The following is a 23,548-nucleotide window of genomic DNA, read 5'->3' on the forward strand; positions in this document are numbered from 1 at the left end:
CTAGTAGAATTGTAATTACATTTTCAGAAGGAACTGTATACTCTATAGATTTAAAAAGGTTTTTCTTGCATTCTTAAAAGATGCAATTAGGACATGGCAGAATTGGTTTCTAAGACAACCTGTAATGGGTAGCATCTAAACCTTGGCTCACCAGGTGGAATCACAGACTAGTGCTCAGAAATCATGATTATAGATGCAGAGTTTGAACCAGAATGATGTGTTCTACTGATGAGGTCTTTCTGCTTTTTATCAGACTCATCCTATTTGGCCATTTGATTCTAGAAATATGGTCCAGGCAAAGGTCACAGTAAGCTGGACAAAGTGTTCCCAGTGCATTCAGAAAGTGGCTCATGGAAACTATCTCAGAGTCTTTAACTGTCTATGCCCCAAGTTAAGAGATCAAGGACAAGAATCTGGGTGTAAGAACAGAAGAAAGCTTAGAAGAGGAAAGGTCAAGAATCTCCCTCATATAGATGTTTACTCAATGATAACAAGAATGCACCAGATTTTTCACAACAGTACTATTTGTAATAGCCAAAGATGGTGAGAATCCCCAAGTTCATCAACAGTAAAATGGATAAATTATGTTGGAATTCATGTGTAGTTTAGTGTACAAAAAATGAGAATGGGTGGTTTACAAGTGCATTGAATAATACTGATACATACTGTTGAGAGAAAGAAGCCACTCAACCAAACACTAAAGAGTACATACTAAATAATTCTGTCTAACATTCAAAAAACAAGCAGACTTAATTCATGGTGTGAAAATTCAGGATCGTGGTTATCCTTAGGGAGTTAGTGACTAGAAACGAACATGAAAGAGGCATCTGGGGTACTGGTAATGATCTAGTTCTACATTTGGGTCCTGGTTACACAGATTGTTAACGCTACCAAACTTCATTCAGTTGCGCACTTATAATATGTGTATTTTCCTGTATTTATTTCATATTTCAATAAAAAGTTTACTAAAAAAAGTCTTCACGTGCTTTAGAAATTTTAAGCCAAGAAAATTAAGAAAGCCCTCTTTTGCAAGTACTCACAGATTGATATGCCAGCTTTCAAACTCATGAGAAGCATGTGTTGAAAAGACATTGAATCTTTAGCTGAACCTCACAGAAAGAACTCATTTGATTCTGAAGATGTCACACATCCTGAGTGTGAAAAGAGAAAGGTTTGCTTTTCAAGATCCCAAATCATATATTTTCCAAAATCTCACACTTTCCATCTTGGTCACGATAATTCACCAACACGCACGCACACACACATACACACACACACGGGTGTGTGTGTGTACATGGGTGTGTATAATATACATACATATATGTGTGTATATATATATACACATACACTAATTCCCCTATGTCTCACCTATATAAATCATTATTTTAGTTGCTATAAAGGAATATCTGAGGCAGGATAATTTACTTTTTTGAAAAAAGAGGTGTCATTGGCTCCCAGTTCTGCAGACTCTGCAGGAGGCATGGTGCTGGCATCTGCTTGATTTCTGGTGATGGCTTCAGGAAGCTTAAAATCATGGTGGTGGGAAAAAAGTCCTGGCAGAAGGTGAAGGGGGGCTGATGCATCCCATGGTGAGAATGGGTACAACAGAGAGGGAGAAGGGGGAGATCCCAGACTTTTTAAGAACCACATCTTGTATGAACTGAGCAAGAACTCACTTATCACCAAGGAGATGGTGCTAAACCATGAGGAATCCACTCTCGTGATCGAATCACCTCCCACCAGTCCCCACTTCCAACATTGAGTATTACATTTCAACATGAGATTTGGAGGGGACAAACATCCAAACTATATCATGACCCTTCTATCCACCACCTTTTCTATGATCACCACCACCAGAACCCTGAACCCACATGCTATAACTCTGAACTTTTTCCCCACCACCACTACACTTTTTGGCAATTTTAATTTGATTTGATTGATACGAAAAGATTCAGAGATGACAAACTTTGAAGGAAATGGCTATAGGCTTTATTCTACCTACAGATAAATTTTGTTTGGTCTTCACAACGTCTTTGTTAAATTTCTGAATGTGAATGTCTTTAGACTGGGCAAATGGTCTCCAGTTAACTGTGGTTCCCCAGTACTCTTTGCTATTTAACTCCCAACATACTACACTTATGGTTCCCAAAATCTTATACCTTCCTTTCCTTATATTTTCTGCCAAGAATATAAGACATTTTGAGTTTTCCACCTTTGTTGTTGTTGTTTTTACTTTTTTATGTCAATAGGTTTTTGGGAAACAGCTGGTGTTTGGTTACATGAATAAGTTCTTTAGTGGTGATTTCTGAGATTTTGCTGCACCCATCACCCGAGCAATGTATGCTGCACCCAATGTGTAGTCTTTTATCCCTTACCCCTCGCTCAACCTTCCCGCTCCGCGAGTCCCCAGAGTCTGTTGTATCATTCGTATGCCTTCAGATCCTCATAGCTTAGTTCTCACTTATGAGTGAGAACATACAATGTTTGGTTTTCCATTCCTAAATTAGTTCACTTAAAATAATTGTTTGCAGTTCCATTCAGGTAGCTACAAATGTCATTATTTCTTTCCTTTTTATGACTGAGTAGTAGTAGTCCATGGTATATATACATACACACACACACACACATATATACACACACACACACATTTTCTTTATTCACTCGATGATTGATGGGCATGTGGGCTGGTTCCATATTTTTGCAATTGTGAATTGCCCTGCCATAAACTTGCATATGCAAGTATCTTTCTTGTACAATGACTTCTTTTCCTCTGGGTAGATACCCAGGAGTTTTCCACCTTTGAATAATCCTTAGGAATCAAAAAACATTGCCTTTACCCACTTGCCTACTGAAGGTCAAGAAAGCCTCTTCTGGGGAGCAAAAAGTCAAATGGAGAATATACATGTTTGTGTGACTGTTGTCCCCATGGTTTAGTGCTTGCAAGGTACCAGAGTTGATTGGTTCATTGAGGGATATGTGTGTGTGTGTGTGTGTGTGTGTGTGTGTGTGTGTGTGTGTGTGTGTGTAGAGAGAGCGAGAGAGAGAGAGAGAAAGCTAGATCTCTACCCTACTAGGAAAAGGATCAGATATGCTTACAATGCTCCACCCCTGCAACTAAAATTGTCTTTGGCATAAAAAGTCACAATTTAGAATTCCAAACTACTTATTCCACAACACATAGAAGATTTACTCACCAAAAATCTCATGATACTTAAGGAAATATTATCTCTAAACATGAGCCAAGTTGGTGATGAAAAAGAAAAAAAAAAAATCTCCCTGCTAAAAATCCTACCACTTTTGAGATTAGCAAGCGCCTGCAGAGTAGACCACCAGCATTGCCTTTATGAAAAACTCCTGGAAATGAAAACAACAGTCCCTTCATGAGATAATTAGGTCCTTCCTCAACTCAAACTAAAAATATTCATTTAGAGCCCAGACAGCCTGGTATGAGGAATTAAACCTCTGAGTTTTGTGGGGCCTGATGGTTTCGAGTTCATGATTCTCTGTTAGCTGCATCAGTAACTGCTATACGGACCTGTACAAAAGCACTTGCCTACTCTAAGCCTTGGTTTTTTCATCTGTAAAAGGTTTGCAAACCAACTAATTCTATTTCTAAAAGTTACTTTCGGTTCCAAAATCCCATATTACAAAATATGACATTCTATTTCTTAACCTGGGTAGTGATTGCACAAGTATTTGCTTTATAATTATTCTTTAAACTAAACATACATGTTTTATACAGCATTCTAAGTAAGTAATGTTTGACAATGTGTTGAAAGGGAAAAACATTCTATCAGAAGAAGCCAGTCTAGTACCATTCTTGAATTCATAAAAGTAGGTGTGAAAATTAAATGTCAGAGGCAAAAAGCCAAGAGCAGATTGAAGCTTGTAAAATTCCTGAGGCTTCAAACCATTTCAGTGATAAGATAGAACCGAAGAAAGTAGAATCAATGGGAACTTGCAGGGCAAAAAGGACTGTTATAGGCTCATAAAAATCCCTACAATGGTCCTAGGAGGAAATTGAAAACTAAAGGCTGTTATTTAATGGCCAAATTCTTAGCAAAATGTGACCATGGACATAGGAGACACTTTCTTCTGGTTTACATCTTCTGGTTTAGCATCTTAACATTCTCAAAATGACTTGATTGTAAAACTTTTTCCTTCATTGTATTTATTTCTTTTGCCGAGCACTGTGCTAGGCCACAGCAACATAGAGAAAACTAAGGTATGTCTGCTTTCAAGGAATTTGCAGACTTAGAAGCCTCTATGTCATTTAGAACAAATTTCAAGCTTATTGCTTCTCCTGAGATCTCTGATCTCATCTAAAAACACCCTACTTCCCCACTGCTACACTGGCTGTCTGATGTGCTTCACAAAGCTCCTGCCTTGGGCCAGGCATTGTGGTTAATGCCTGCAATCCCAGCACTTTGGGAGGCTGAGAGAGGCGGATCACGAGGTCAGGAGATTAAGACCATCCTGGCCAACATGGTGATACTCCATCTCTACTAAAAATACAAAAATTTGGCTGAGCATGGTGGCATGCGCCTGTAATCCCATACTCAGGAGGCTGAGGCAGAAGAATTGCTTGAACCAGGGAGTTGGAGGTTGCAGCCGAGATCATGCCACTGCACTCCAGCCTGGCAACAGAGCAAGACTCCATCAAAAAGAAAGAAAGAAAGAAAGAGAAAGAAAGAAAGAAAGAAAGAAAGAAAGAAAGAAAGAAAGAAAGAAAGAAAGAAAGAAAGAAAAGAAAGAAAGAAAGAAAGAAAGAAAGAAAGGAAGGAAGGAAGGAAGGAAGGAAGGAAGGAAGGAAGGAAGGAAGGAAGGAAGGAAGGAAGGAAGGAAGGAAGGAAGGAGAGAGAGGAAGGAAGGAAGGAAGGAAGAAGAAAGAAAGCTGCCACCTCAGGGCTCTTGTACTTGCTATATCCTCTGCCACACAGTCTCTTCTCCCACCTTTACTTCTTTACTTGGCCCACTCCTTCTCACCATTCAGACCTCAACTTAAATGTCAAAGATGATTTTCTTGACTTCCCAGTTAAAAAAATTTCCTCCTCCCCCACCTCAGTCATCCTCTACTTCATTTCTCAAAGTAATATTCTTCCAAATACTCCATATTTGAAAGTGTCTTTTGCTGTAGATCTTTTCTAAAATGTATTTCTAGTCTTTCTTCTCTCAATATGAAGAACTTCTAGGAGACCAAAGGCAATGCTTTGTCCATGGCTACATCCCAGGGCTCAGATCAGTGCCTGGCACATAGTAGTTGCACACTAAATGTTTTTAAATTTTATTCTTATTTATAAGTGAGTGAATAATATGAGGCAAACTCAAAAAAAGTTTTCCAAATGATATTTAAGGTTCTGTTTAGTCTTCAGATTTATGTGGTTCTAAGTAGTGTCAAAAGATAAAAGTTTCAGGGAGTTGGAAGGTAAGAAAGAGGAGATGAATCCTGATAGTGTTTGTGCCTTCTTTAATGGTTGGGATTATAGAGGGATTCACAGAAGGTGTCATTAGTGGGAGTAGGAAGGATCCATATAATTCTTCAATATACAGAAAGAGAGGAAGGCATTCTAGGTCAAGTGAATAACATAAGCAAAGGCACAAGGAGATAAGAATGCACAAAATGTTGGTAGAACAGAAGACAAATGGAAGGGAAGAGTAATTTATGCAATGGTCATGAAAAGCTTTGGACTTTACTCTAAAGAAGACAAAGATTCGAAAAGTAAAATGGCCTCACTCATCTCATGGAACAATTAGACTGACAGCAGTGTGAGGAATGGGTGTGTCTGTGAACGCTTTGAAATTGTGGCCAAAATTGTACATGTATTTGTGAGTGTGTGATATTTGGACATTTTATTGCGGAGAGAGAACCTATGGCTTTCATCAAGCCTCAACACAAGAGAAATTTAAAAAGAAGATAAAATAATAAGTTAAAATAAGAACATTGATGTAGAAATAAAATAAGAGGAACCCACAGGGAAGATAAAGAGATCTAGCAGAAAAAATATTTGTCTTTTTAAAGGTGATATCTCATGGAGCAGTAAAAACCCATTGATTGAATGTTTATGCTTTAGGGAAATGTTCAATTATACATATGATAAACATTCAGGTAGACTGAAAATTTCTAGAAGATGGAGGACAATTTTTTATTACTGTACAAAAAGCTTGGAATACAGCACACAAGACAGTAATTGCTTACAAACAGGAAAGATAGGCAAATTCAGGTCCTAATGAGCTAAGAACTGATAGATAAAAGAGAAAAGTAGAAAACATACTCAGGTATGTTCCATGTGATTCCCACCTCTGCCTCAATAACCCATTCTTTTGTGGTGGGTTGCTCTTTACTGCTAAGCAGTTCCTCCCACACCCCTATAGATGAACAGTCAATTCTTTGGTCATACTTGAGCCAGCTCTCTGGTGATATAATTGCCAAAATAGCTTGACATTTAAAATACCAGAGATGACCCAGCTGCCCTAAGTTATGATAATGCTATTATAGTGGCAGTAGAAACAGCCCCAAAGGAGAGAAGAGTGGGATACTAATGGTAAAGTTCAGAAAAATAAAAATTAAGATCAGATAATGAACAACAGGAAAACTTGATCCAAGTCAAGCCAATGGTCATCTCACGGGGACCAATTGGAGAAAAACTGAAGTTAAATAAGGACGCTGGATAGGGAAGACAACAGGCAGTGGAGTCAGATGGCCTCATCCTTGTAGACGCTATGCATACCCATTTGAAGAGGAGGTAGTTGGATTAGAGGAATTGGCTCTAATTCAGTAGGAAAAAGTTGCAGGAGCCAGGAGGCTGAAAGATGCCTACCATCTGGAGAAACTGGGGAAGGAGAATTGGAAGTCAGGCGGATCAGGGGTGGGGAAATGGGAAGGAAGAACGGCTATTTGGCAGGAATACTTTGGGCGGGGTCAGCTTCTCCCACGATGCTCTAATTCAGGGATGTAACTTGCACACCCTTCAGTAGAAGCATCAGCAATAAAAGAAAATAATTTTATTTCCAAATCCTAATAAATCTATATTTTGAACTGACATTTAGGAAAACTGTCTTTTAATATGTAAATGTGTTTCATATGCAATCTTTTTGGAAAAACACCAAATCTCCAAAATCTTTAACAGCAATTCTACAAAGTATCATATATTTATAATTTTTTTGTTGGGGTAAAATAAATTACACCAGATTTCTCAGGATATAGAATTTATTATTGGAGAAGCAGAATGCACTGCAAGTCATTGAAACAGTGGTAGAGCTAAGTAGAAAAAGTTAAGGTTGATAATGATTACAGGTACAAGCTCTTAAATGAGAACACCCATGATCACATCCTGGCTCCACTAGTTTACTAATTGTGTGATCTCGGGCAAGTTCATAAACTTTTTAAACCTCAATTTCCTCCACCATACAATGGGATTAGTGCCCACAGCAAGGAGTTATTTTTTTTTTTTTTACTTTTATTTTCAATTCAGGGAGAACATACGCAGGTTTGTTACAAAGGTATATTGTGTGACATTGAGGTTTGGAGTACAATCGAACCAGTCACCCAGGTAGTGAGCATAGTAACTGATACGTAGTTTTTCAACCCTTGCCCCCTCCCTACATTTCCCCTCTTGTATTCTCCAGTGTCTGTTCTTCCCATCTTTATGCCCATGTGTACCCAAAGTTTAGCTCTCACTTACAAGTGAGAACATGTGGGATTTGGTTTTCCGTTTCTGCATTAATTCACTTAGGGCAATGGTCACTAGCTGCATCCACGTCACTACCAAGGCCATGATTTTATTATTTTTTGTGGCAGCATAGTATTCCATCATATATATGTACCACAGTTTCTTTATCCAATCGGCCACTGATGGACACCCAGATTGATTCTGTCTTTGCTACTGTGAATAGTGCTGCAATAAACATACAGGTTCATTTTTTTTTTGGTAGAATGATTTATGATTTATTTTCTTTGGGGTATATGCCCAGTAATGGGGTTGCTTGGTTAAGTGGTAGTTAAACTGTTAGTTCTTTGAGAACTCTCAAAGAGTTATTATGAGGATTAAAATAAAAAATAATAATGCTTGTAAATTATTTAACACAGTGCCTCATGTATTTTGGGAGCTAAATAAGTATTATCTGTCATTTCCATCATCATATTATAAGTTAATTTGAGAGGCTTCCAGAATTATTTGTGGACAGTACTGTTCAAGGTTGTGGTTTTTCGTCTTCTACTGACTTGCTATATGAACTTCACCAAATGATTCGGCTATAAAAGAGGAACAGGGTCTATGTCCATGTTGAATCTCAAGAATTTAGAACATAGACATTACTGTTAACACTCTACTTGCAAATAAGACTGTTGGGCTCTTGTGTCAACTCTACAACAAACTCACCACAGGGCTAAACAAGCCACACATTTCTGTGTTGCAGGTCTCTGTTTCTTCATCAGCCAAGATGGATAAATAACACAATCTTCAACGTTCATCTGAGTTCTGACATTCTATGATTCTGCAACTACTGTTTCAAATGTGGCACTCGTGAGTTATAAACAACATAACTTCCCTTCACCTGCCTTGGACTACACCTATGGGGACTGAAAGTGCAATATGTGGTGGGTATGTGACCTTCCACGGGTAAGAGATGAGTTGCCCTCCTCCGCCTGCATCCTCACGAGAGCCATTTTGTTCTGCTCCTGTCTGGCTGCCTTTCCAGTAATTTTCTGCAGCAAGCTCTATCCTTATCCCAGCCAGTGAGAGGAAAATGAATTCACCCAGCAGTCCTATGCATCCCTTCGGATGTTGCAGGGAGAAAGCACGCCAGGCATTTCACTGTTAATTATCAGCAGCCTGGCTGCTATGGCACCTTGCTGTGCCAATTTGAGAGATGAGACTCTTTACACTGCTTATTAGGCTCAGCTAAATAAATATTACCCAGCATTAATGTTGTCAAAGATACAGTCTGAATTCAGCTCCCTGGAGGGGCTGTTGGTACCCAAGCTTTTCGCCATCAATTTTTCTTCCTTTACCTCCTTCCCTTACCAATCCACCACTAATCTCTTTCTGTCCTCCCTGGATGTTCACCTGGATTCTGACATCAGAGGACTGAGATAATATCACTGATTTACCTCCTTTGCTTAAGGTTATCAAATACTTGTGCTGCTACTAGACTTAAGGGCCCCAGTATTAGTTACTTCATAGTCTTGTCATTACAGATTTCAAATTTCTGAAGCATGTATTTTGAGTTAGAGGCCGCCCTCTCCCCCAGCAAAGTGAGTTTTGAAAGACGGAAGCCCTCTGGCTACAGCAACTGGGTTAAAGGTGAACCCTAATAAGGCCAATCATGCCCCAAAAGAATTAATTTCAGGATTTATTTAAGTTGTTTAAAAAACAGAAGTTTTCCTCTTGGCTGGATGTTGAACCTAGAAAATATAGCCCCAAGGAACCACTGTCAGCTATTTTGCAACCATGAAAGTAGATGCTACCCATGATGGAGCCAACATATAGCAAGTGGTGGAAAGAATTAGAGAAAAGAAACCCACACCTGGTCAAAACATTTAAGAGCCTAGATCAAATTTTACCTAAAGCCAAATCAATCTTTGGACATTTCAGTTTGAATCCTTATGACTCTCTTATTATTTAAGTCTGAGTTGGGAATTCTAACACTTTCAGCTACATAGATGTGTTTGTTACTAGTGGTCTCCTGGATGTGTCTATCTGGAGCAAGTGTAGGTAGAGCCCTGCCCACATCACTTCAGATCTTACCACGATAATGCTCTCCTACCTGAATTCCCACTCCCGAGGGCTAACTGTGGTGATTTTGCTCCAGCACAAGATAGTACAGAAATGCCAGGTGATAAAACACCACACTGAGGCAGCCCTCAATAAATGACTGGCAGTAATTGGTGAGTAAATATCCCAGCTTCCTTGCTCCCTTTGTGTAATGCTAAGACACATGTTCTATATGAGCTCTCAGAGTTCCCCAGGGGGATTGAGCCTAGTTTGTTTGATAACGACCCTTCATTGGCTACCTTCTTTTCTCTGTCCCATTTCTCTATTGGTTTGTTGGTATCACCTTCTGAGTCATTTGTACTTGGGTCCACAAGGAATTTATACAAAGTGACATATGCTTATACCTTTTAAAATGCACCCTACAGGGAGTTGCTTCCAAGGTGGCTGAATAGGAACAGCTCCGGTCTTCAGCTCCCAGTAAGATCGATGCAGAAGATGGGTGATTTCTGCATTTCCAACTGAGGTACCTGGTTCATCTCAATGGGACTGGTTCAACAGTGGGTACAGCCCACGGAGGGTGAGCTGAAGCAGGGTGGGGCATCGCCTCACCCAGGAAGCACAAGGGGTAGGGGAATTTCCCTTTCCTAGCTGAGGAAAGCCATGACAGACTGTAGCGGGAGAAATGGTACACTCCTGACCAAATACTGTGCTTTTCCCACAGTATTAGCAACTAGCAGACCAGGAGATACCCTCCTGTGCCTGGCTCGGTGGGTCCCATGCTCATGAAGCTTTGCTCACTGCTCATGCAGAAATCTGAGATTGACCAGCAATGCTGCAGCTTGATGGGGGGAGTGACATCTGCCATTGTTGAGGCTTGAGTAGCTCACAGTGTAAACAAAGAACCTGGGAAACATGAACTGAGCAGAGTCCACCACAGCTCAGCAAGGCCTACTGCCTCTACAGATTCCATCTCTGGGGGCAGGGCATAGTAGAACAAAAGACAGCAGACAGCTTCTGCAGACTTAAACGTCCCTGTCTGATAGCTCTGAAGAGAGCAGTGGTTCTCTCAACATGGTGTTCGAGCTCCAAGAACAGACAGACTGCCTCCTCAAGCGGGTCTCTGACCCCCGTGTAGCCTGACTGGAAAACACCTCCCAGTAGGGGTCGACAGACACCTCAAACAGGTAGGTACCTCTCTGAGACAAAGCTTCCAGAGGAAGGATCAGTCAGCAATATTTGCTGTTCTGCAGGCTCTGCTGGTGAAACCCAGGTAAACAGGGTCTAGAGTAGACCTCCAGCAAACTCCAACAGACCTGCAGCTGAGGGGTCTGACTGTCAGAAGGAAAACTAACAAATAGAAAGGAATAGCATCAACATCAACAAAAAGGACATCCACACCAAAACCCCATCTGTAGGTCACCAACATCAAAGACCAAAAGAAGATAAAACCACAAAGATGGGGAGAAACCAGAGCAGAAAAGCGGAAAATTCCAACAGAGTGCCTCTTCTCCTCCAAAGGATTGCAGCTCCTCACCATCAAGGGAACAAAACTGGATGGAGAATGAGTTTGACAAGTTGACAGACGTAGGCTTCAGAAGGTCGGTAATAACAAACTTCTCTGAGCTAAAGGAGCATGGTCTAACCCATCACAAAGAAGCTAAAAACCTTGAAAAAGGATTAGACAAATGACTAACTAAAATAAACAGTGTAGAGAAGACCTTAAACGACCTAATGCAGCTGAAAACTGTGGCATGAGAACTTCATGACACATGCACAATTTTCAGTAGCCAATTCGATCAAGTGGAAGAAAGGATATCAGTGATTGAAGACCAAATTAATGAAATAAAGCAAGTAGACAAGATGAGAGAAAAAAGAGTGAAAAGAAACAAACAAAGCCTCCAAGAAATATGGGACTATGAGAAAAAGGACAAATACATGTTTGTCTGGTGTACCAGAAAGTGACAGGGAGAATGAAACCAAGTTAGAAAACACTCTTCAGGATATTTTGCAGGAGAACTTCCCTAACCTAGCAAGGCAAGCCAACGTTCACATTCAGGAAATACAGAGAACACCACAAGGATACTCCTCAAGAAGAGCAACCTCAAGACACATAATTGTCAGATTCACCAAGGTTGAAACGAAGGAAAAAATGTTAAGGGCAGCCAGAGAGAAAGTGAGGTTACCCACAAAGGGAAGCCCATCAGACTAACATCGGATCTCTTGGCAGAAACCCTACAAGCCAGAAGAGAGTACGGGCCAATATTGAACATTTTTAAAGAAAAGAATTTTCAACCCAGAATCTCATATCCAGTCAAACTAAGCTTCATAAGTGAAGGAGAAATAAAATCATGTACAGACAAGCAAATGCTGAGAGACTCTGTCACACCAGACCTGACTTAAAAGAGCTCCTGAAGGAAGCACTAAACATGGAATGGAACAACCAGTACCAGCCATTGCAAAAACATGCCAAATGGTAAAGACCATCGATGCTATGAAGAAACTGCATCAATTAACAAGCAAAATAACCAGCTAACATCATAATGACAGGATCAAATTCAAACATAACAATATTAACCTTAAATGTAAATGGGCTAAGTGCCCCAGTTAAAAGACACAGACTGCAAATTAGATAGAGTCAAGACTCAGTGTGCTGTATTCAGGAGACTCATCTCACGTGCAAAGATGTATATAGGCTCAAAATAAAGAGATGGAGGAAGATCTACCAAGCAAATGGAAAGCAAAAAAAAAAAAAAGCAGGGTTTGCAATCCTAGTCTCTGATAAAACAGACTTTAAACCAACAAAGAAGGCACTACATGATGGTAAAGGGATCAATTCACCAAGAGCTAACCATCCTAAACATATATGTACCTAATACAAGAGCACCCAGATTCATAAAGCAAGTCCTTAGAGACCTACAAAGAGATTTAGACTCCCACACAATAATTATGGGAGACTTTAACAGCCCACTGTCCACAGACAGATCAATGAGACAGAAGGTTAACAAGGATATCCAGGACTTGAACTCAGTTCTGGACCAAGCGAACCTAATAGACATCTACAGACCTCTCTGCTCCAAATCAACAGAATATACATTCTTCTCAGCACCACATCACACTCATTCTAAAATTGACCACATAATGGTAGTAAAACACTCTTCAGCAGATGTAAAAGAACATAAATCACAACAAACTGTCTGTCAGACCACAATGCAATCAAATTAGAACTCAGGATTAATAAACTCACTCAAAACTGCACAACTACATGGGAATTGAACAACCTACTCCTGAAAGACTACTGGGTAAATAACGAAATGAAGGCAGAAATAAAGATGTTCCTTGAAACCAATGAAAACAAAGACACAACGTACCAGAATCTCTGGGACACATTTAAATCTGCGTGTACAGGGAAATTTATATCACTAAATGCCCACAAGAGAAAGCAGGAAAGATCTAAAATTGACACCCTAACATCACAATTAAAAGAACTAGAGAAGCAAGAGCAAACAAATTCAAAAGCTAGCAGAAGGCGAGAAATAACTAAGATCAGAGCAGAACTGAAGGAGATAGAGACACAAAAAAAAACCCTTCAAAAAATCAATGAATCCAGGAGTTGGTTTTTTGAAAACAAAATAGATAGACTGCTGCAAGACTAATAAAGAAGAAAATAGAGAAGAATCAAATAGACACAATAAAAAATGATAAAGGAGATATCACCACCGATCCCACAGAAATACAAACTACCATCAGAGAACACTAAAAACACCTCTATGCAAACAAACTAGAAAATCTAGAAGAAAATGATAAATTCCTGGACACATGCATGCTCCCAAGACTAAACCAGGAAGAAGTTGGATCTCTGAAGAGACCAATAACAGGTTCTGAAATTGAGGCAATAATTAATAGCCTACCAGCCAAAAAAAGGCCAGGACCAGACAGATTCACAGCCAAATTCTACCAGAGGTACAAAGAGGGGATGGCACCATTCCTTCTCAAACTATTGCAATCAACAGAAAAAGAGGGAATCCTCCCTAATTCATTTTATGAGGCTAGCATCATCCTGATACCAAAGCCTGGTAGAGACATAACAAAAAAAGAGAATTTTAGGCCAATATCCCTGATGAACATCGACGTGAAAATCCTCAATAAAATATTGGCTGGATTCTTAAAATATTGGCAAACTGAATCCAGCAGCACATCAAAAAGCTTATCCTCCACTATCAAGTTGGCTTCATCCCTGAGATGCAAGACTGGTTCAACATATGCAAATCAATAAATGTAATCCATCACATAAACAGAACCAACAACAAAAACCACGTGATTATCTCAATGGATGCAGAAAAGGCCTTTGACAAAATTTAACAGCCCTTCATGCTAAAAACTCTCAATAAACTAGATATTGATGGAACATGTCTCAAAATAATAAGAGCTATTTATAACAAACCCACAGCCAATATCATACTGAATGGGCAAAAACTGGAAGCATTCCCTTTGAAAATCGGCACAAAACAAGGATGCCTTCTCTCACCACTCCTATTCAACATAGTGTTGGAAGTTCTGGCTAGGGCAATCAGGCAAGAGAAAGAAATAAAGGGTATTCTATCAGGAAAAGAGGAAGTCAAATTGTCCCTGCTTGCAGATGACATGATTGTATATTTAGAAAACCCCATCATCTCAGCCTAAAATCTCCTTAAGTGGATAAGCAACTTCACTAAAGTCTCAGGATACAGTATCAATGTGCAAGAATCACAAGCATTCCTACACACCAATAACAGACAAAGAGAGAGCCAAATCATGAGTGAACTCCCATTCACAATTACTACAAAGAGAAAAAAATACCTAGGAATCCAACTTACAGGGGATGTGAAGGACCTCTTCAAGGAGAACTACAAACCACTGCTCAACAAAATAAAAGAGGACACAAACAAATGGAAGAACATTCCATGTTCATGGATAGGAAGAATCAATATCGTGAAAATGGCCATACTACCCAAAGTAATTTATAGATTCAATGCTATCCTCATCAAGCTACCATTGACTTTCTTCACAGAATTGGAAAAAAACTACTTTAAAGTTCATATGGAACCAAAAAAGAGCCCACATAGCCAAGACAATCCTAAGCAAAAAGAACAAAGGTGGAGGCATCAAGTTACCTGACTTCAAACTATACTACAAGGCTACAGTAACCAAAACAGCATGGTGCTGGTAGCAAAACAAATATATATAACATCTACAACCATCAGATCTTTGACAAATCTGACAAAAACAAGCAATGGGGAAAGGATTCCCTATTTAGTAGATGGTGCTGGGAAAGCTGGCTAGCCACATATAGAAAGCTGAAACTGGATCCCTTCTTTACACTGTATACAAAAATTAATTCAAGATGGATTAAAGACTTAAATGTAAAACCTAACACCATAAAAATCCTAAAGAAAACCTAGGCAATACCATTTAGGACATAGGCATGGGCAAACACTTCATGACTAAAACACCAAAAGCAATGGCAACAAAAGCCAAAATAGACAAATGGGATCTAATTAAACTAAAGAGCTTCTGCACAGCAAAAGAAACTATCATCAGAGTGAACAGACAATCTACAGAATGGGAGAAAATCTTTGCAATCTACCCATCTGAAAAAGGGTTAATATCCAGAATCTACAAAGAACTTAAAACAAATTTACCAGAAAAAAAAAACAACCCCATCAAAAAGTGGGCAAAGGATATGAACAGACACTTCTCAAAAGAAGACATTTATGCAGCCAACAGACATATGAAAAAATGCTCATCATCATTGGTCATCAGAGAAATGCAAATCCAAACCATAATAAGATACCATCTCATGCCAGTTAGAATGATGATCATAAAAAAGTCAGGAAACAACAGATGCTGGAGAGGATGTGGAGAAACAGGAACACTTTTACACTATTGGTGGGAGTAAAAATTAGTTCAACCATTGTGGAAGACAGTGTGGTGATTCCTCAAGGATCTAGAACTAGAAATACCATTTGACCCAGCGATCCAGCGATCCCATTATTGGGTATATACCCCAAGGATTATAAATCATGCTACTATAAAGACATGCACACGTATGTTTACTGTGGCACTATTCTCAATAGCAAAGACTTGGAACCAACTGAAATGCCCATCAATGATAGATTGGATTAAGAAAATGTGGCACATATACACCGTGAAATACTATGCAACCATAAAAAGGATGAGTTCATGTCCTTTGGAGGGACATGGATGAAGCTGGAAACCATCATTCTCAGCAAACTATCACAAGGACAGAAAATCAAACACTGCATGTTCTCACTCATAGGTGGGAGTTGAACAATGAGAATACATAGGCCCAGGGTGGGGAACATCACAAACAGGGGCCTGTCAGGGGTTGGGGGCTGGGGGAGGGATAGCATTAGGAGAAATACTTAATGTAAATGATGTGTTGATGAGTGCAGCAAACCAACATGTCACATGTATACCTATGTAACAAACCTGCACATTGTGCACATGTACCCTAGATCTTAAAGTATACTAAAAAATAAAGTAATTAATTTTCTAAAATGCACCCTACAAGTTGTGGCTTACATGATTTCCACCTTTCCATCCCCAAATAGACTGATGCATACCCAAACCATTTGACATAAACTCAGCCTAGAAAGAAGCTATGAATTCAAAGCCAAGTAAGCCAAAGTATTCTTTCCTGTCAGTGCCAGCCAAGCAGAGGGCGATGGACTAGATGGAAGGTTTTAGGAGAGAAAAGGAAGAAAAAGCATGAACAAGCCAAGGTGTAGAGGATGATCATTCATCCTCAGGCTCCAGAAGTGGCAGTGAGCTGTCTGGATACTCCACTGAAAGTCAGAGTCAATGAGGTTATTAATCTAGTGGTCCTAAAAGATGAGCAGCACAGACATGTTGAATCTCTGAATACACTTCCCCCTCTGCATAGCCTCTCTCTCAGTTCCTAAACCCTCCATGCTAAGAAAAACATCACCAGGCATGGGGCTTTGCCAGAAACGTTCACTTGGAACCGTACGCAGCAAATGAAAAATGCACTTTTAAATTATGCACTTTCTGACTAGTCTTCCTAATGGTATGTTGACTATTATTTACATGAAAATGTCAAAATCTGGATTCCTTTGTTTTATTTTTATTTGGGGCATTTTAAACAAAACATTCACTTCAATACTCATGGAGAAAGGTCTCCTTCTCTTTCATCTTCCTCTCTGTCTTCCAACCAAAAATCCTTACCAAAGAACATGCAGGGCCAACAGGACTTGCACTGACCCCATTGCACTCCTACTAGAAAATACAATCAGGGATGGAGGAGCCAGAACCTTCTAGATGAAATGGCCCTATTTCCTCATTTTACCACTAAGGATAAAGAAGGCTCATGCCTGTAATCCCAGCACTTTGGGGGGCTGAGGCGGGCGGATCACCTGAGGTTGGGAGTTTGAGACCAACCTAACCAACATTGAGAAAGCCTGTCTCTACTAAAAACACAAAAAATTAGCCAGGCATGGTGGCACATGCCTGTAATCCTAGCTAAGGCTGAGGTAGGAGAAGCACTTGATCCCGGGAGGTGGAGATTGTGGTGAGCCGAGATCACACCTTTGCACTGAACAAGAGAGAAAGTTCGTCTCAAAAAAAAAAAAAAAAGAGAGAGCAAAAAAGTCTTTGATGACAAGGCTAGACAGGACTTTAACAATATCTGCTCTAATTTATTCCTGTCACAGATGAGGAAACTGAGGCACAAATCAGTGAAATGCTTTGTTCAAGACTTTACAGCTAGTTAGTGACAAAGTCAGGGCCAGAACTAAGGAATCTTGATTCCATGCCCCCTTCATACTATCCTCATCAATTCTGGTTTAAGTTTTTTGCTTGATGTGCATGTTTGTTTTATCTTCAGCTCATATTTCAATCCTATAACCTATCTTGTATGTGATCTGTGTTGTTTATTCTTAGAAAACCCTAAGATTATTCCACTGTATTTAGTGGCCTCGCCTAAATAGATGCACTGGGGAGAAATCCTCCCACATAATGAATTTTGTCACTGAGACATTGCAAGAAATAGCCCATGGCCTTTTCTTATCCTTTGAGAAACAGCCTGAAAAGTTCGATTATCTTCCAGATTCAACCTTAGTCCATTTGGTTCCATGCTCATTCCTAATCCCAGACCACTTCCTGGGCCTGAGCCCAGGTACTGGTATGGCCTGGAAAATGCCAGAAGCCATATGGACTCCCCAGGATACCTCCTGGATGAGGTTGGATGGCACACACCGAGGAACCAACTCTTTCCAAGAGATAGAACAGATGGCATTCCAGATATGAATATGTATAATGTAGACTGCTAAGTTGTTAAATAAGTATGTATTTTTAGGTGGATTCATGAAAATCAAGAATTTTATAACTAAAATGAAAGCCAAGCAAATGAAACCACAAGACACTGTTGAAAACTGTGCATTATTCCATGTTTGTTGGTATTGGCCTCCATAGCATGCTCCAACCTCTAGAGAAACCACTGGAGGAGAACCAGGAAGAAATAATTCAAAACTGCAGCAAAGGAAGTTAACTTCAAGATTCCATGCTGTAAGACCCTAGGACATCCATGGATGGCAGAATTAGTATTCAGAAGAGCAAGGAGTGGGTTGGATTTTTCCTTGGCTTTGCCACCTTTCTCTATGTCCCTTTATTGAAAATTCTACTCTATCACACCCCCAACTCAAATTCCTTATGCTTTAATTTGGCTGCCCAAAGAATGAGCCTAAGAGGCATAAGAATAATGCAAGTCATTGAATCAGCACAATCAGTCAAGATCAACTTCCACAAACTTCTAGTACAAACAGTACCCTTCAGAAGACTTTAAGCTCTTTGCTCCATAATAATAGTACATTACAGGTACAGTTATTTCCAGTCTACAGAAAACTTTAACAACCCTATGTGAAAAATAGAGCATGAATTGTAACCCCCATTTTTACAGAGAAGAAAATGAAGTCTTGGAGAGGTTAAACAACCACTCAAGAATACACCAATGGTAAATGTGCCACGGGGACTTGAAACTAAGACTCTTTGATTCTGTCTAGTAATGCATCTGATTTGGCATTCACCGAAGAACCTACAGCCAAAAGGGCCTTCACTGAGGAAGTCCAACTGCTGCTTGAAAAGCCTAATCCATAGATTAACAGATTCCAATGAGTTAGAACATCAAAGGGTAGAATAAAATATATTTCCACAGTCTGGGAACATTCCAAATAGAGAAACTGGATTCTTATTTATCCATTATTGATGCAGGTCCTTAATGCCTTCCTGTATCCGTGTGACCTTTTGCAATCCTTCACACTAGAGACAGAATACACTCTCCTGCTCCATTCATGATAGGCAATGGAAATGTGATCTGCTTCATCCAGTGAAATGTTAGCAAGTGTGATGCAAGCAAAGACTAGAAATGGACTTACTTGGTTGTGCTTGCCCTCTTGTGCTCCTATTATCTGCCCACAGTAGTTCACTGAACCAAGGGAAATGAGAAACATGTGTAAAGATCTAAACCTAACTCACTGCTTTGAGACAAGCACATCTGAGCCCAGCCTAGATCATCCAGCATGCAGCCAACTGCTGACACATGAACAAGAAAAAACATATATTGTTATTTGAAGCTATTGAGCTTGGGGCTGATTTGTTATACAGCAATAGCTGACTAATACACTTGCTACATTTCTTTCATCTTCCTACTTCCATTTCAATGCAAATGGGGTCCTCCCCTTGTGATTATTACTGTCTGTTTCTTTCCAGGCAGCAAATCATCACCTCTTCTGATGTCCCAAATTATCAGGAGTCTCAGTATCAAGATCTACATCATCATTAATTTACAAAAAGCTATTATTAGGGAGCAAGATGGTAGTAAAAATAAGGTCGGTGAAGTTATACCAACAAAAGAGAATATCATAGATGCCAGATCAATATTTAATAAATGGTTGAAAACTTCAAACATTTAAAGATTATTTTGTGGTTAACAAGTTAGAAAAACCACATTGCCATTAGACAACATTTCTTATGTGCTTCTTTACATAGTGACCTGGTGCTTGATGTGCTGTGAAGACATGATGTCTATCCCCTTATAGTTTATTGATAAACACAGGCAATATGGAGGCAGGCAGCTAGTAGAAAATACAGACAGTTGTTGGATAAATTGATAATAAAAGGGTAAGATTAAATGTTTTGTTTGGTCTTATTTTACCATTTCAGATTTGTTTAATCATTAATTTCCAAAACCCCAGAAAACCCAATTCTCCTGCATTCCTAGAAACCTGTGGTAGGTTTCCATCTATAGAAAATTATATGCTTTTCTAGGTGTTTCAGAGGTTTAAGTTGCTTAGTTCTTTAAGAAATTGCTCCAAGCTGGGGTGGGGGGAGAAGAGTGTACCAATACCAACCCACTTACACAAAGAAGGACTTGACTATTCATCAGTTATCTAGGGACGATTTACTGAAGATGATGGAAAGAAGACAGTGCCTAACACTTGGAGGGTAAGCACTTCAATAATATTTACTAAACTAAAGAAGGGAGGAAAATAGTAACTAGTCCTGCCCTACCCATCCTTCCATTCCTCCCACTTTGTGTTTCATCTCAGTTTGGTCAGATCCATTTCTCTGGCCCCTCCAACTCTCACCAGTTCCAGCCCTATGATTCAGCCATCGCAACTTTCCCAAAGTGTTCACTGATCACATTTCCTCCATAGTTGTTGGCACAGTGCTTCTTTCATATTTTATTCTTGACACCTGCAGGTTTTCCATTTTGGCTCTCAACTTATTTTTTATTATACCCCAGTGGGCTTTGTTTTGTACATATCCCCCACCCCGAGTGTAGCCTCACAAAGGTGGACTTTGGTTCTCAATTATAAGAATATAGATATTCTTTCTAATAGCATCATGCTGGGCACTGTAGTATCCAATCCTATAGTGCTTACAAGGCACTTTATTCCACACTAACTCATCTGACCCTCACAATGTTGTTCTCAGTTGGATAGGATGACCCTAACTGTTCAAGTGAGGACTCAGAGTACAAAGGAGGTCGCAGAGTTGGTATATACAGAAACCAAGACACAAACCCAGTTTTCCTGTCTCTAACTCTGCAAATTATTTCTTTGCATCATGCTATTTTAAAAAGTACTAGCACTGCTGAAATTCTTGGACTTTCTTTATAATACACAACCTTAGAAGAGAAAATAAATCATTGCTAAGGAAAGGAACTTTTCTTAGCTCAAAAAACAGCCTCAAGAGGACTGAACCTCTTAGAACGCTCATCTTTGCCCGGATGATCATCAGCCACACTCCAACACATTGATACAGATTTTATGATTTTATAATTTTGGGTTCAGTTGGCAGGACTCACTCTCCCAAAAATAGCTTCAGCCTTAATGGGTAGGATGAACTGCATTACAAAGGCCCTCAACTCCATAAACTTTGACTTCCAGCCAAGTCCTCAAAGGTAACTAAAGAAGAAATGTCAAGAAAGACCAGAGGTTGGTACTGCCTTGTGAACCTCTGAACATCTATTGGAACTTATCAATTTTATAAATATTCACATTCCAAAGTAAGGAACATTTGAGCTTTTAGAGAGATTAGAGCACCCTAAAAACTGCATCTTGCTCAAAAGGTGTCCAGCTTGTCCAGTGGCCGTTGTCCAATCTGATTCCATTTCAATATCATTTCCATATAACCAGCTTGAGGGTGAGGTTCTTGAAAAGTTCTAGACCAGGAGGAGGAAATGAGGGTTTGGTTCCTGGCTGTGCCGCTAACTGACTGCATGAAGTTAAGCAAATTATGTGGCCTATTCCAACCTCATTCTTTTTACAGGTATTTGTTGAACACCTACAATGTATCAGACACTGGGAAGAGAGCAGTCCACAAGGCAAAGTCCTTGCTCTGAGGGAACTTACCTTCTAGGGAAGATATATGATAAACCAATAAATAAATATATAATAAGGACATGAAAGCAAAAGAGAAAAAAAGTGCTGTGAAAAAGATGCTATTTTGGATCGTTTGGTCTTTTGAGCAGTGAAATAAAAGAAATACCTGAGGGAAGAGAGTTCCAGGTGGAGGGGACAGCAGGAAGGCCATGAGGTTGGGGTGCAGCTGCCATCTTCAAGGACCAGGGAGAAGGCCAGTATGGCTGGAGCAGAGGGAGCAACGGGGAGAACGGAAGGCAAGGAGGTGAGTGATAACAGGGGCCCAATCCTGGAGGGTCTTTTAGCTTTGGTAATGACTTTGGATGGGAAGTCAGTGGAGGAATCTCAGCAGATAAGGGTATGAACTGACTTAGGTTCCGTGAGTGTGGCCTTGGCTGCTGTATGAAGGACGGACAGCCATTTCCTCATCTGATAGCAAACTGGTATGGACCAGAGAAATGAAGACTCCCAGTCATGTTTTACTGAACAAATCACTGCCCATCTTGGTTGAAGCCCATCTGGGCCTGAGCTAAATCTTTGATCCCAGAGGCCAAGGCAGCACCTTTCCCCTCCATTAGCCCATGGCTAGTGACCAGGGAGGTACAAAGTCAATCCTAGCTATAGCCCATGGCTAGTGACCCGGGAGGTACAAAGTCAATCCTAGCTATAGCCCATGGCTAGTGACCCGGGAGGTACAAAGTCAATCCTAGCTACAGCACGAGCTCCTGCAGAACCTGCTGGCTCCCATAGCCAGGGAGTCTCAAACCAGCGGGATACATCTGAGTGGCTTTCCTGCGATGCACCTTTGGGTGGTTTGAGACTGAAATGACCCTAGTCACTACTTTTCATTTCCATCCTTTCTTCCCTTAAGGTCAACTGGAAAGGCAGCCGGCTGAGAGAACTCGATCTCTGTCCAGCAGAGATTATTTTGTGGACGCTCAAGGTTCTGAGATCTTACTTCCTTTATCTGGGTCACCTGCTTCGTGTGAATTCATCCAAATACATCCGTTTATTTTTAGAGCTGTAAATTATATCTGCATTTTTACTCTCCTTCAGAAATTCAAGCTCAGAGCTTGGGCAGGGGCCCTGTGTTTGAGACAGAGAGATTGGCAAAGCGTCTTGCCTCCCACCTCTTCTGAAGTGAGGCCTCTGCGCCACTGTGTCCCAGCCCTTCAAAAATCCTGAGTCATTTCACTGTTTCTGTTTCTCCCCTTTCCCCAGCAAGGTTCCTGATGCAAAGGAACACCGGAGCGGGGCGATCGCCTCCCTACAGCTGGGCCGGCTACCCCCACCCCTAGGGCTGCTGCGGGCCGGGCGGAAGGTCGGGGCGCCAGAGCCCAGAGAAGAGCAGAAGGCGCGGGGTGGGGGAGTGCGGGGGTGGGGGGCGCCCGGGAGAGCGGGCGGGGCCGCAGTGAGGGTGTGGGCGGGAGGGAATCTGTCCGGTGCCGCAGTGAGTTGGGTGGCGGTGATTTGTTCGCGGGTGCAGGCTGGGAGGCGGGGTTCCTGACTCACTGCGGCACTGGCAGGGCTGGCGACAACGCCTCCCCCGCGCCCCCTGCAATCTGCCACCGAGCCGAGGGGCGCCAGCAAGGCATCCCCTGGGTCAAGGGGCCTCCCGTGGGCTTTCCAAACAGCCTGTGCTCATTTCCGCGGGAGCCCTCGGGGCGCTGTGCTGTGACTGCATTGTCACTGTTTGTTTATTTCTACATCTGCTCTGTTAGAAGATAGACCCGCTTAGGGCAGAGCCTTCTAATCCACCCCCTGATGAATTCGGGCCCTCGCCTTTGGCACAATGCCTGGCGCGTCATCACAACTCGGGTGATCAGTACGGCAGCGAAGGAAGGGGGGTCGGGACTGGAGAGGAGAGGGGGAGGAATTCAGAGGACGGGAGACAAA

The 23,548-nt window shown here is 40.8% G+C and overlaps 1 protein-coding gene across 1 annotated transcript in view; it reads right to left on the reverse strand.

The window, feature by feature from the left end:
- The window catches only part of PAK5 (p21 (RAC1) activated kinase 5), a 603,498-nt gene extending 580,550 nt beyond the window's left edge, over positions 1–22,948 (reverse strand). Inside the window, exon 1 of the mRNA XM_050745056.1 lies at positions 22,939–22,948. The gene's annotated coding sequence lies outside the window, so the exon portion shown is untranslated. The remainder of the gene's footprint in view (positions 1–22,938) is intronic.
- Positions 22,949–23,548: the final 600 nt, after the last annotated feature.

Source organism: Macaca thibetana, chromosome 10, assembly GCF_024542745.1.
Source record: "Macaca thibetana thibetana isolate TM-01 chromosome 10, ASM2454274v1, whole genome shotgun sequence".
Lineage (NCBI taxonomy): Eukaryota > Metazoa > Chordata > Mammalia > Primates > Cercopithecidae > Macaca > Macaca thibetana.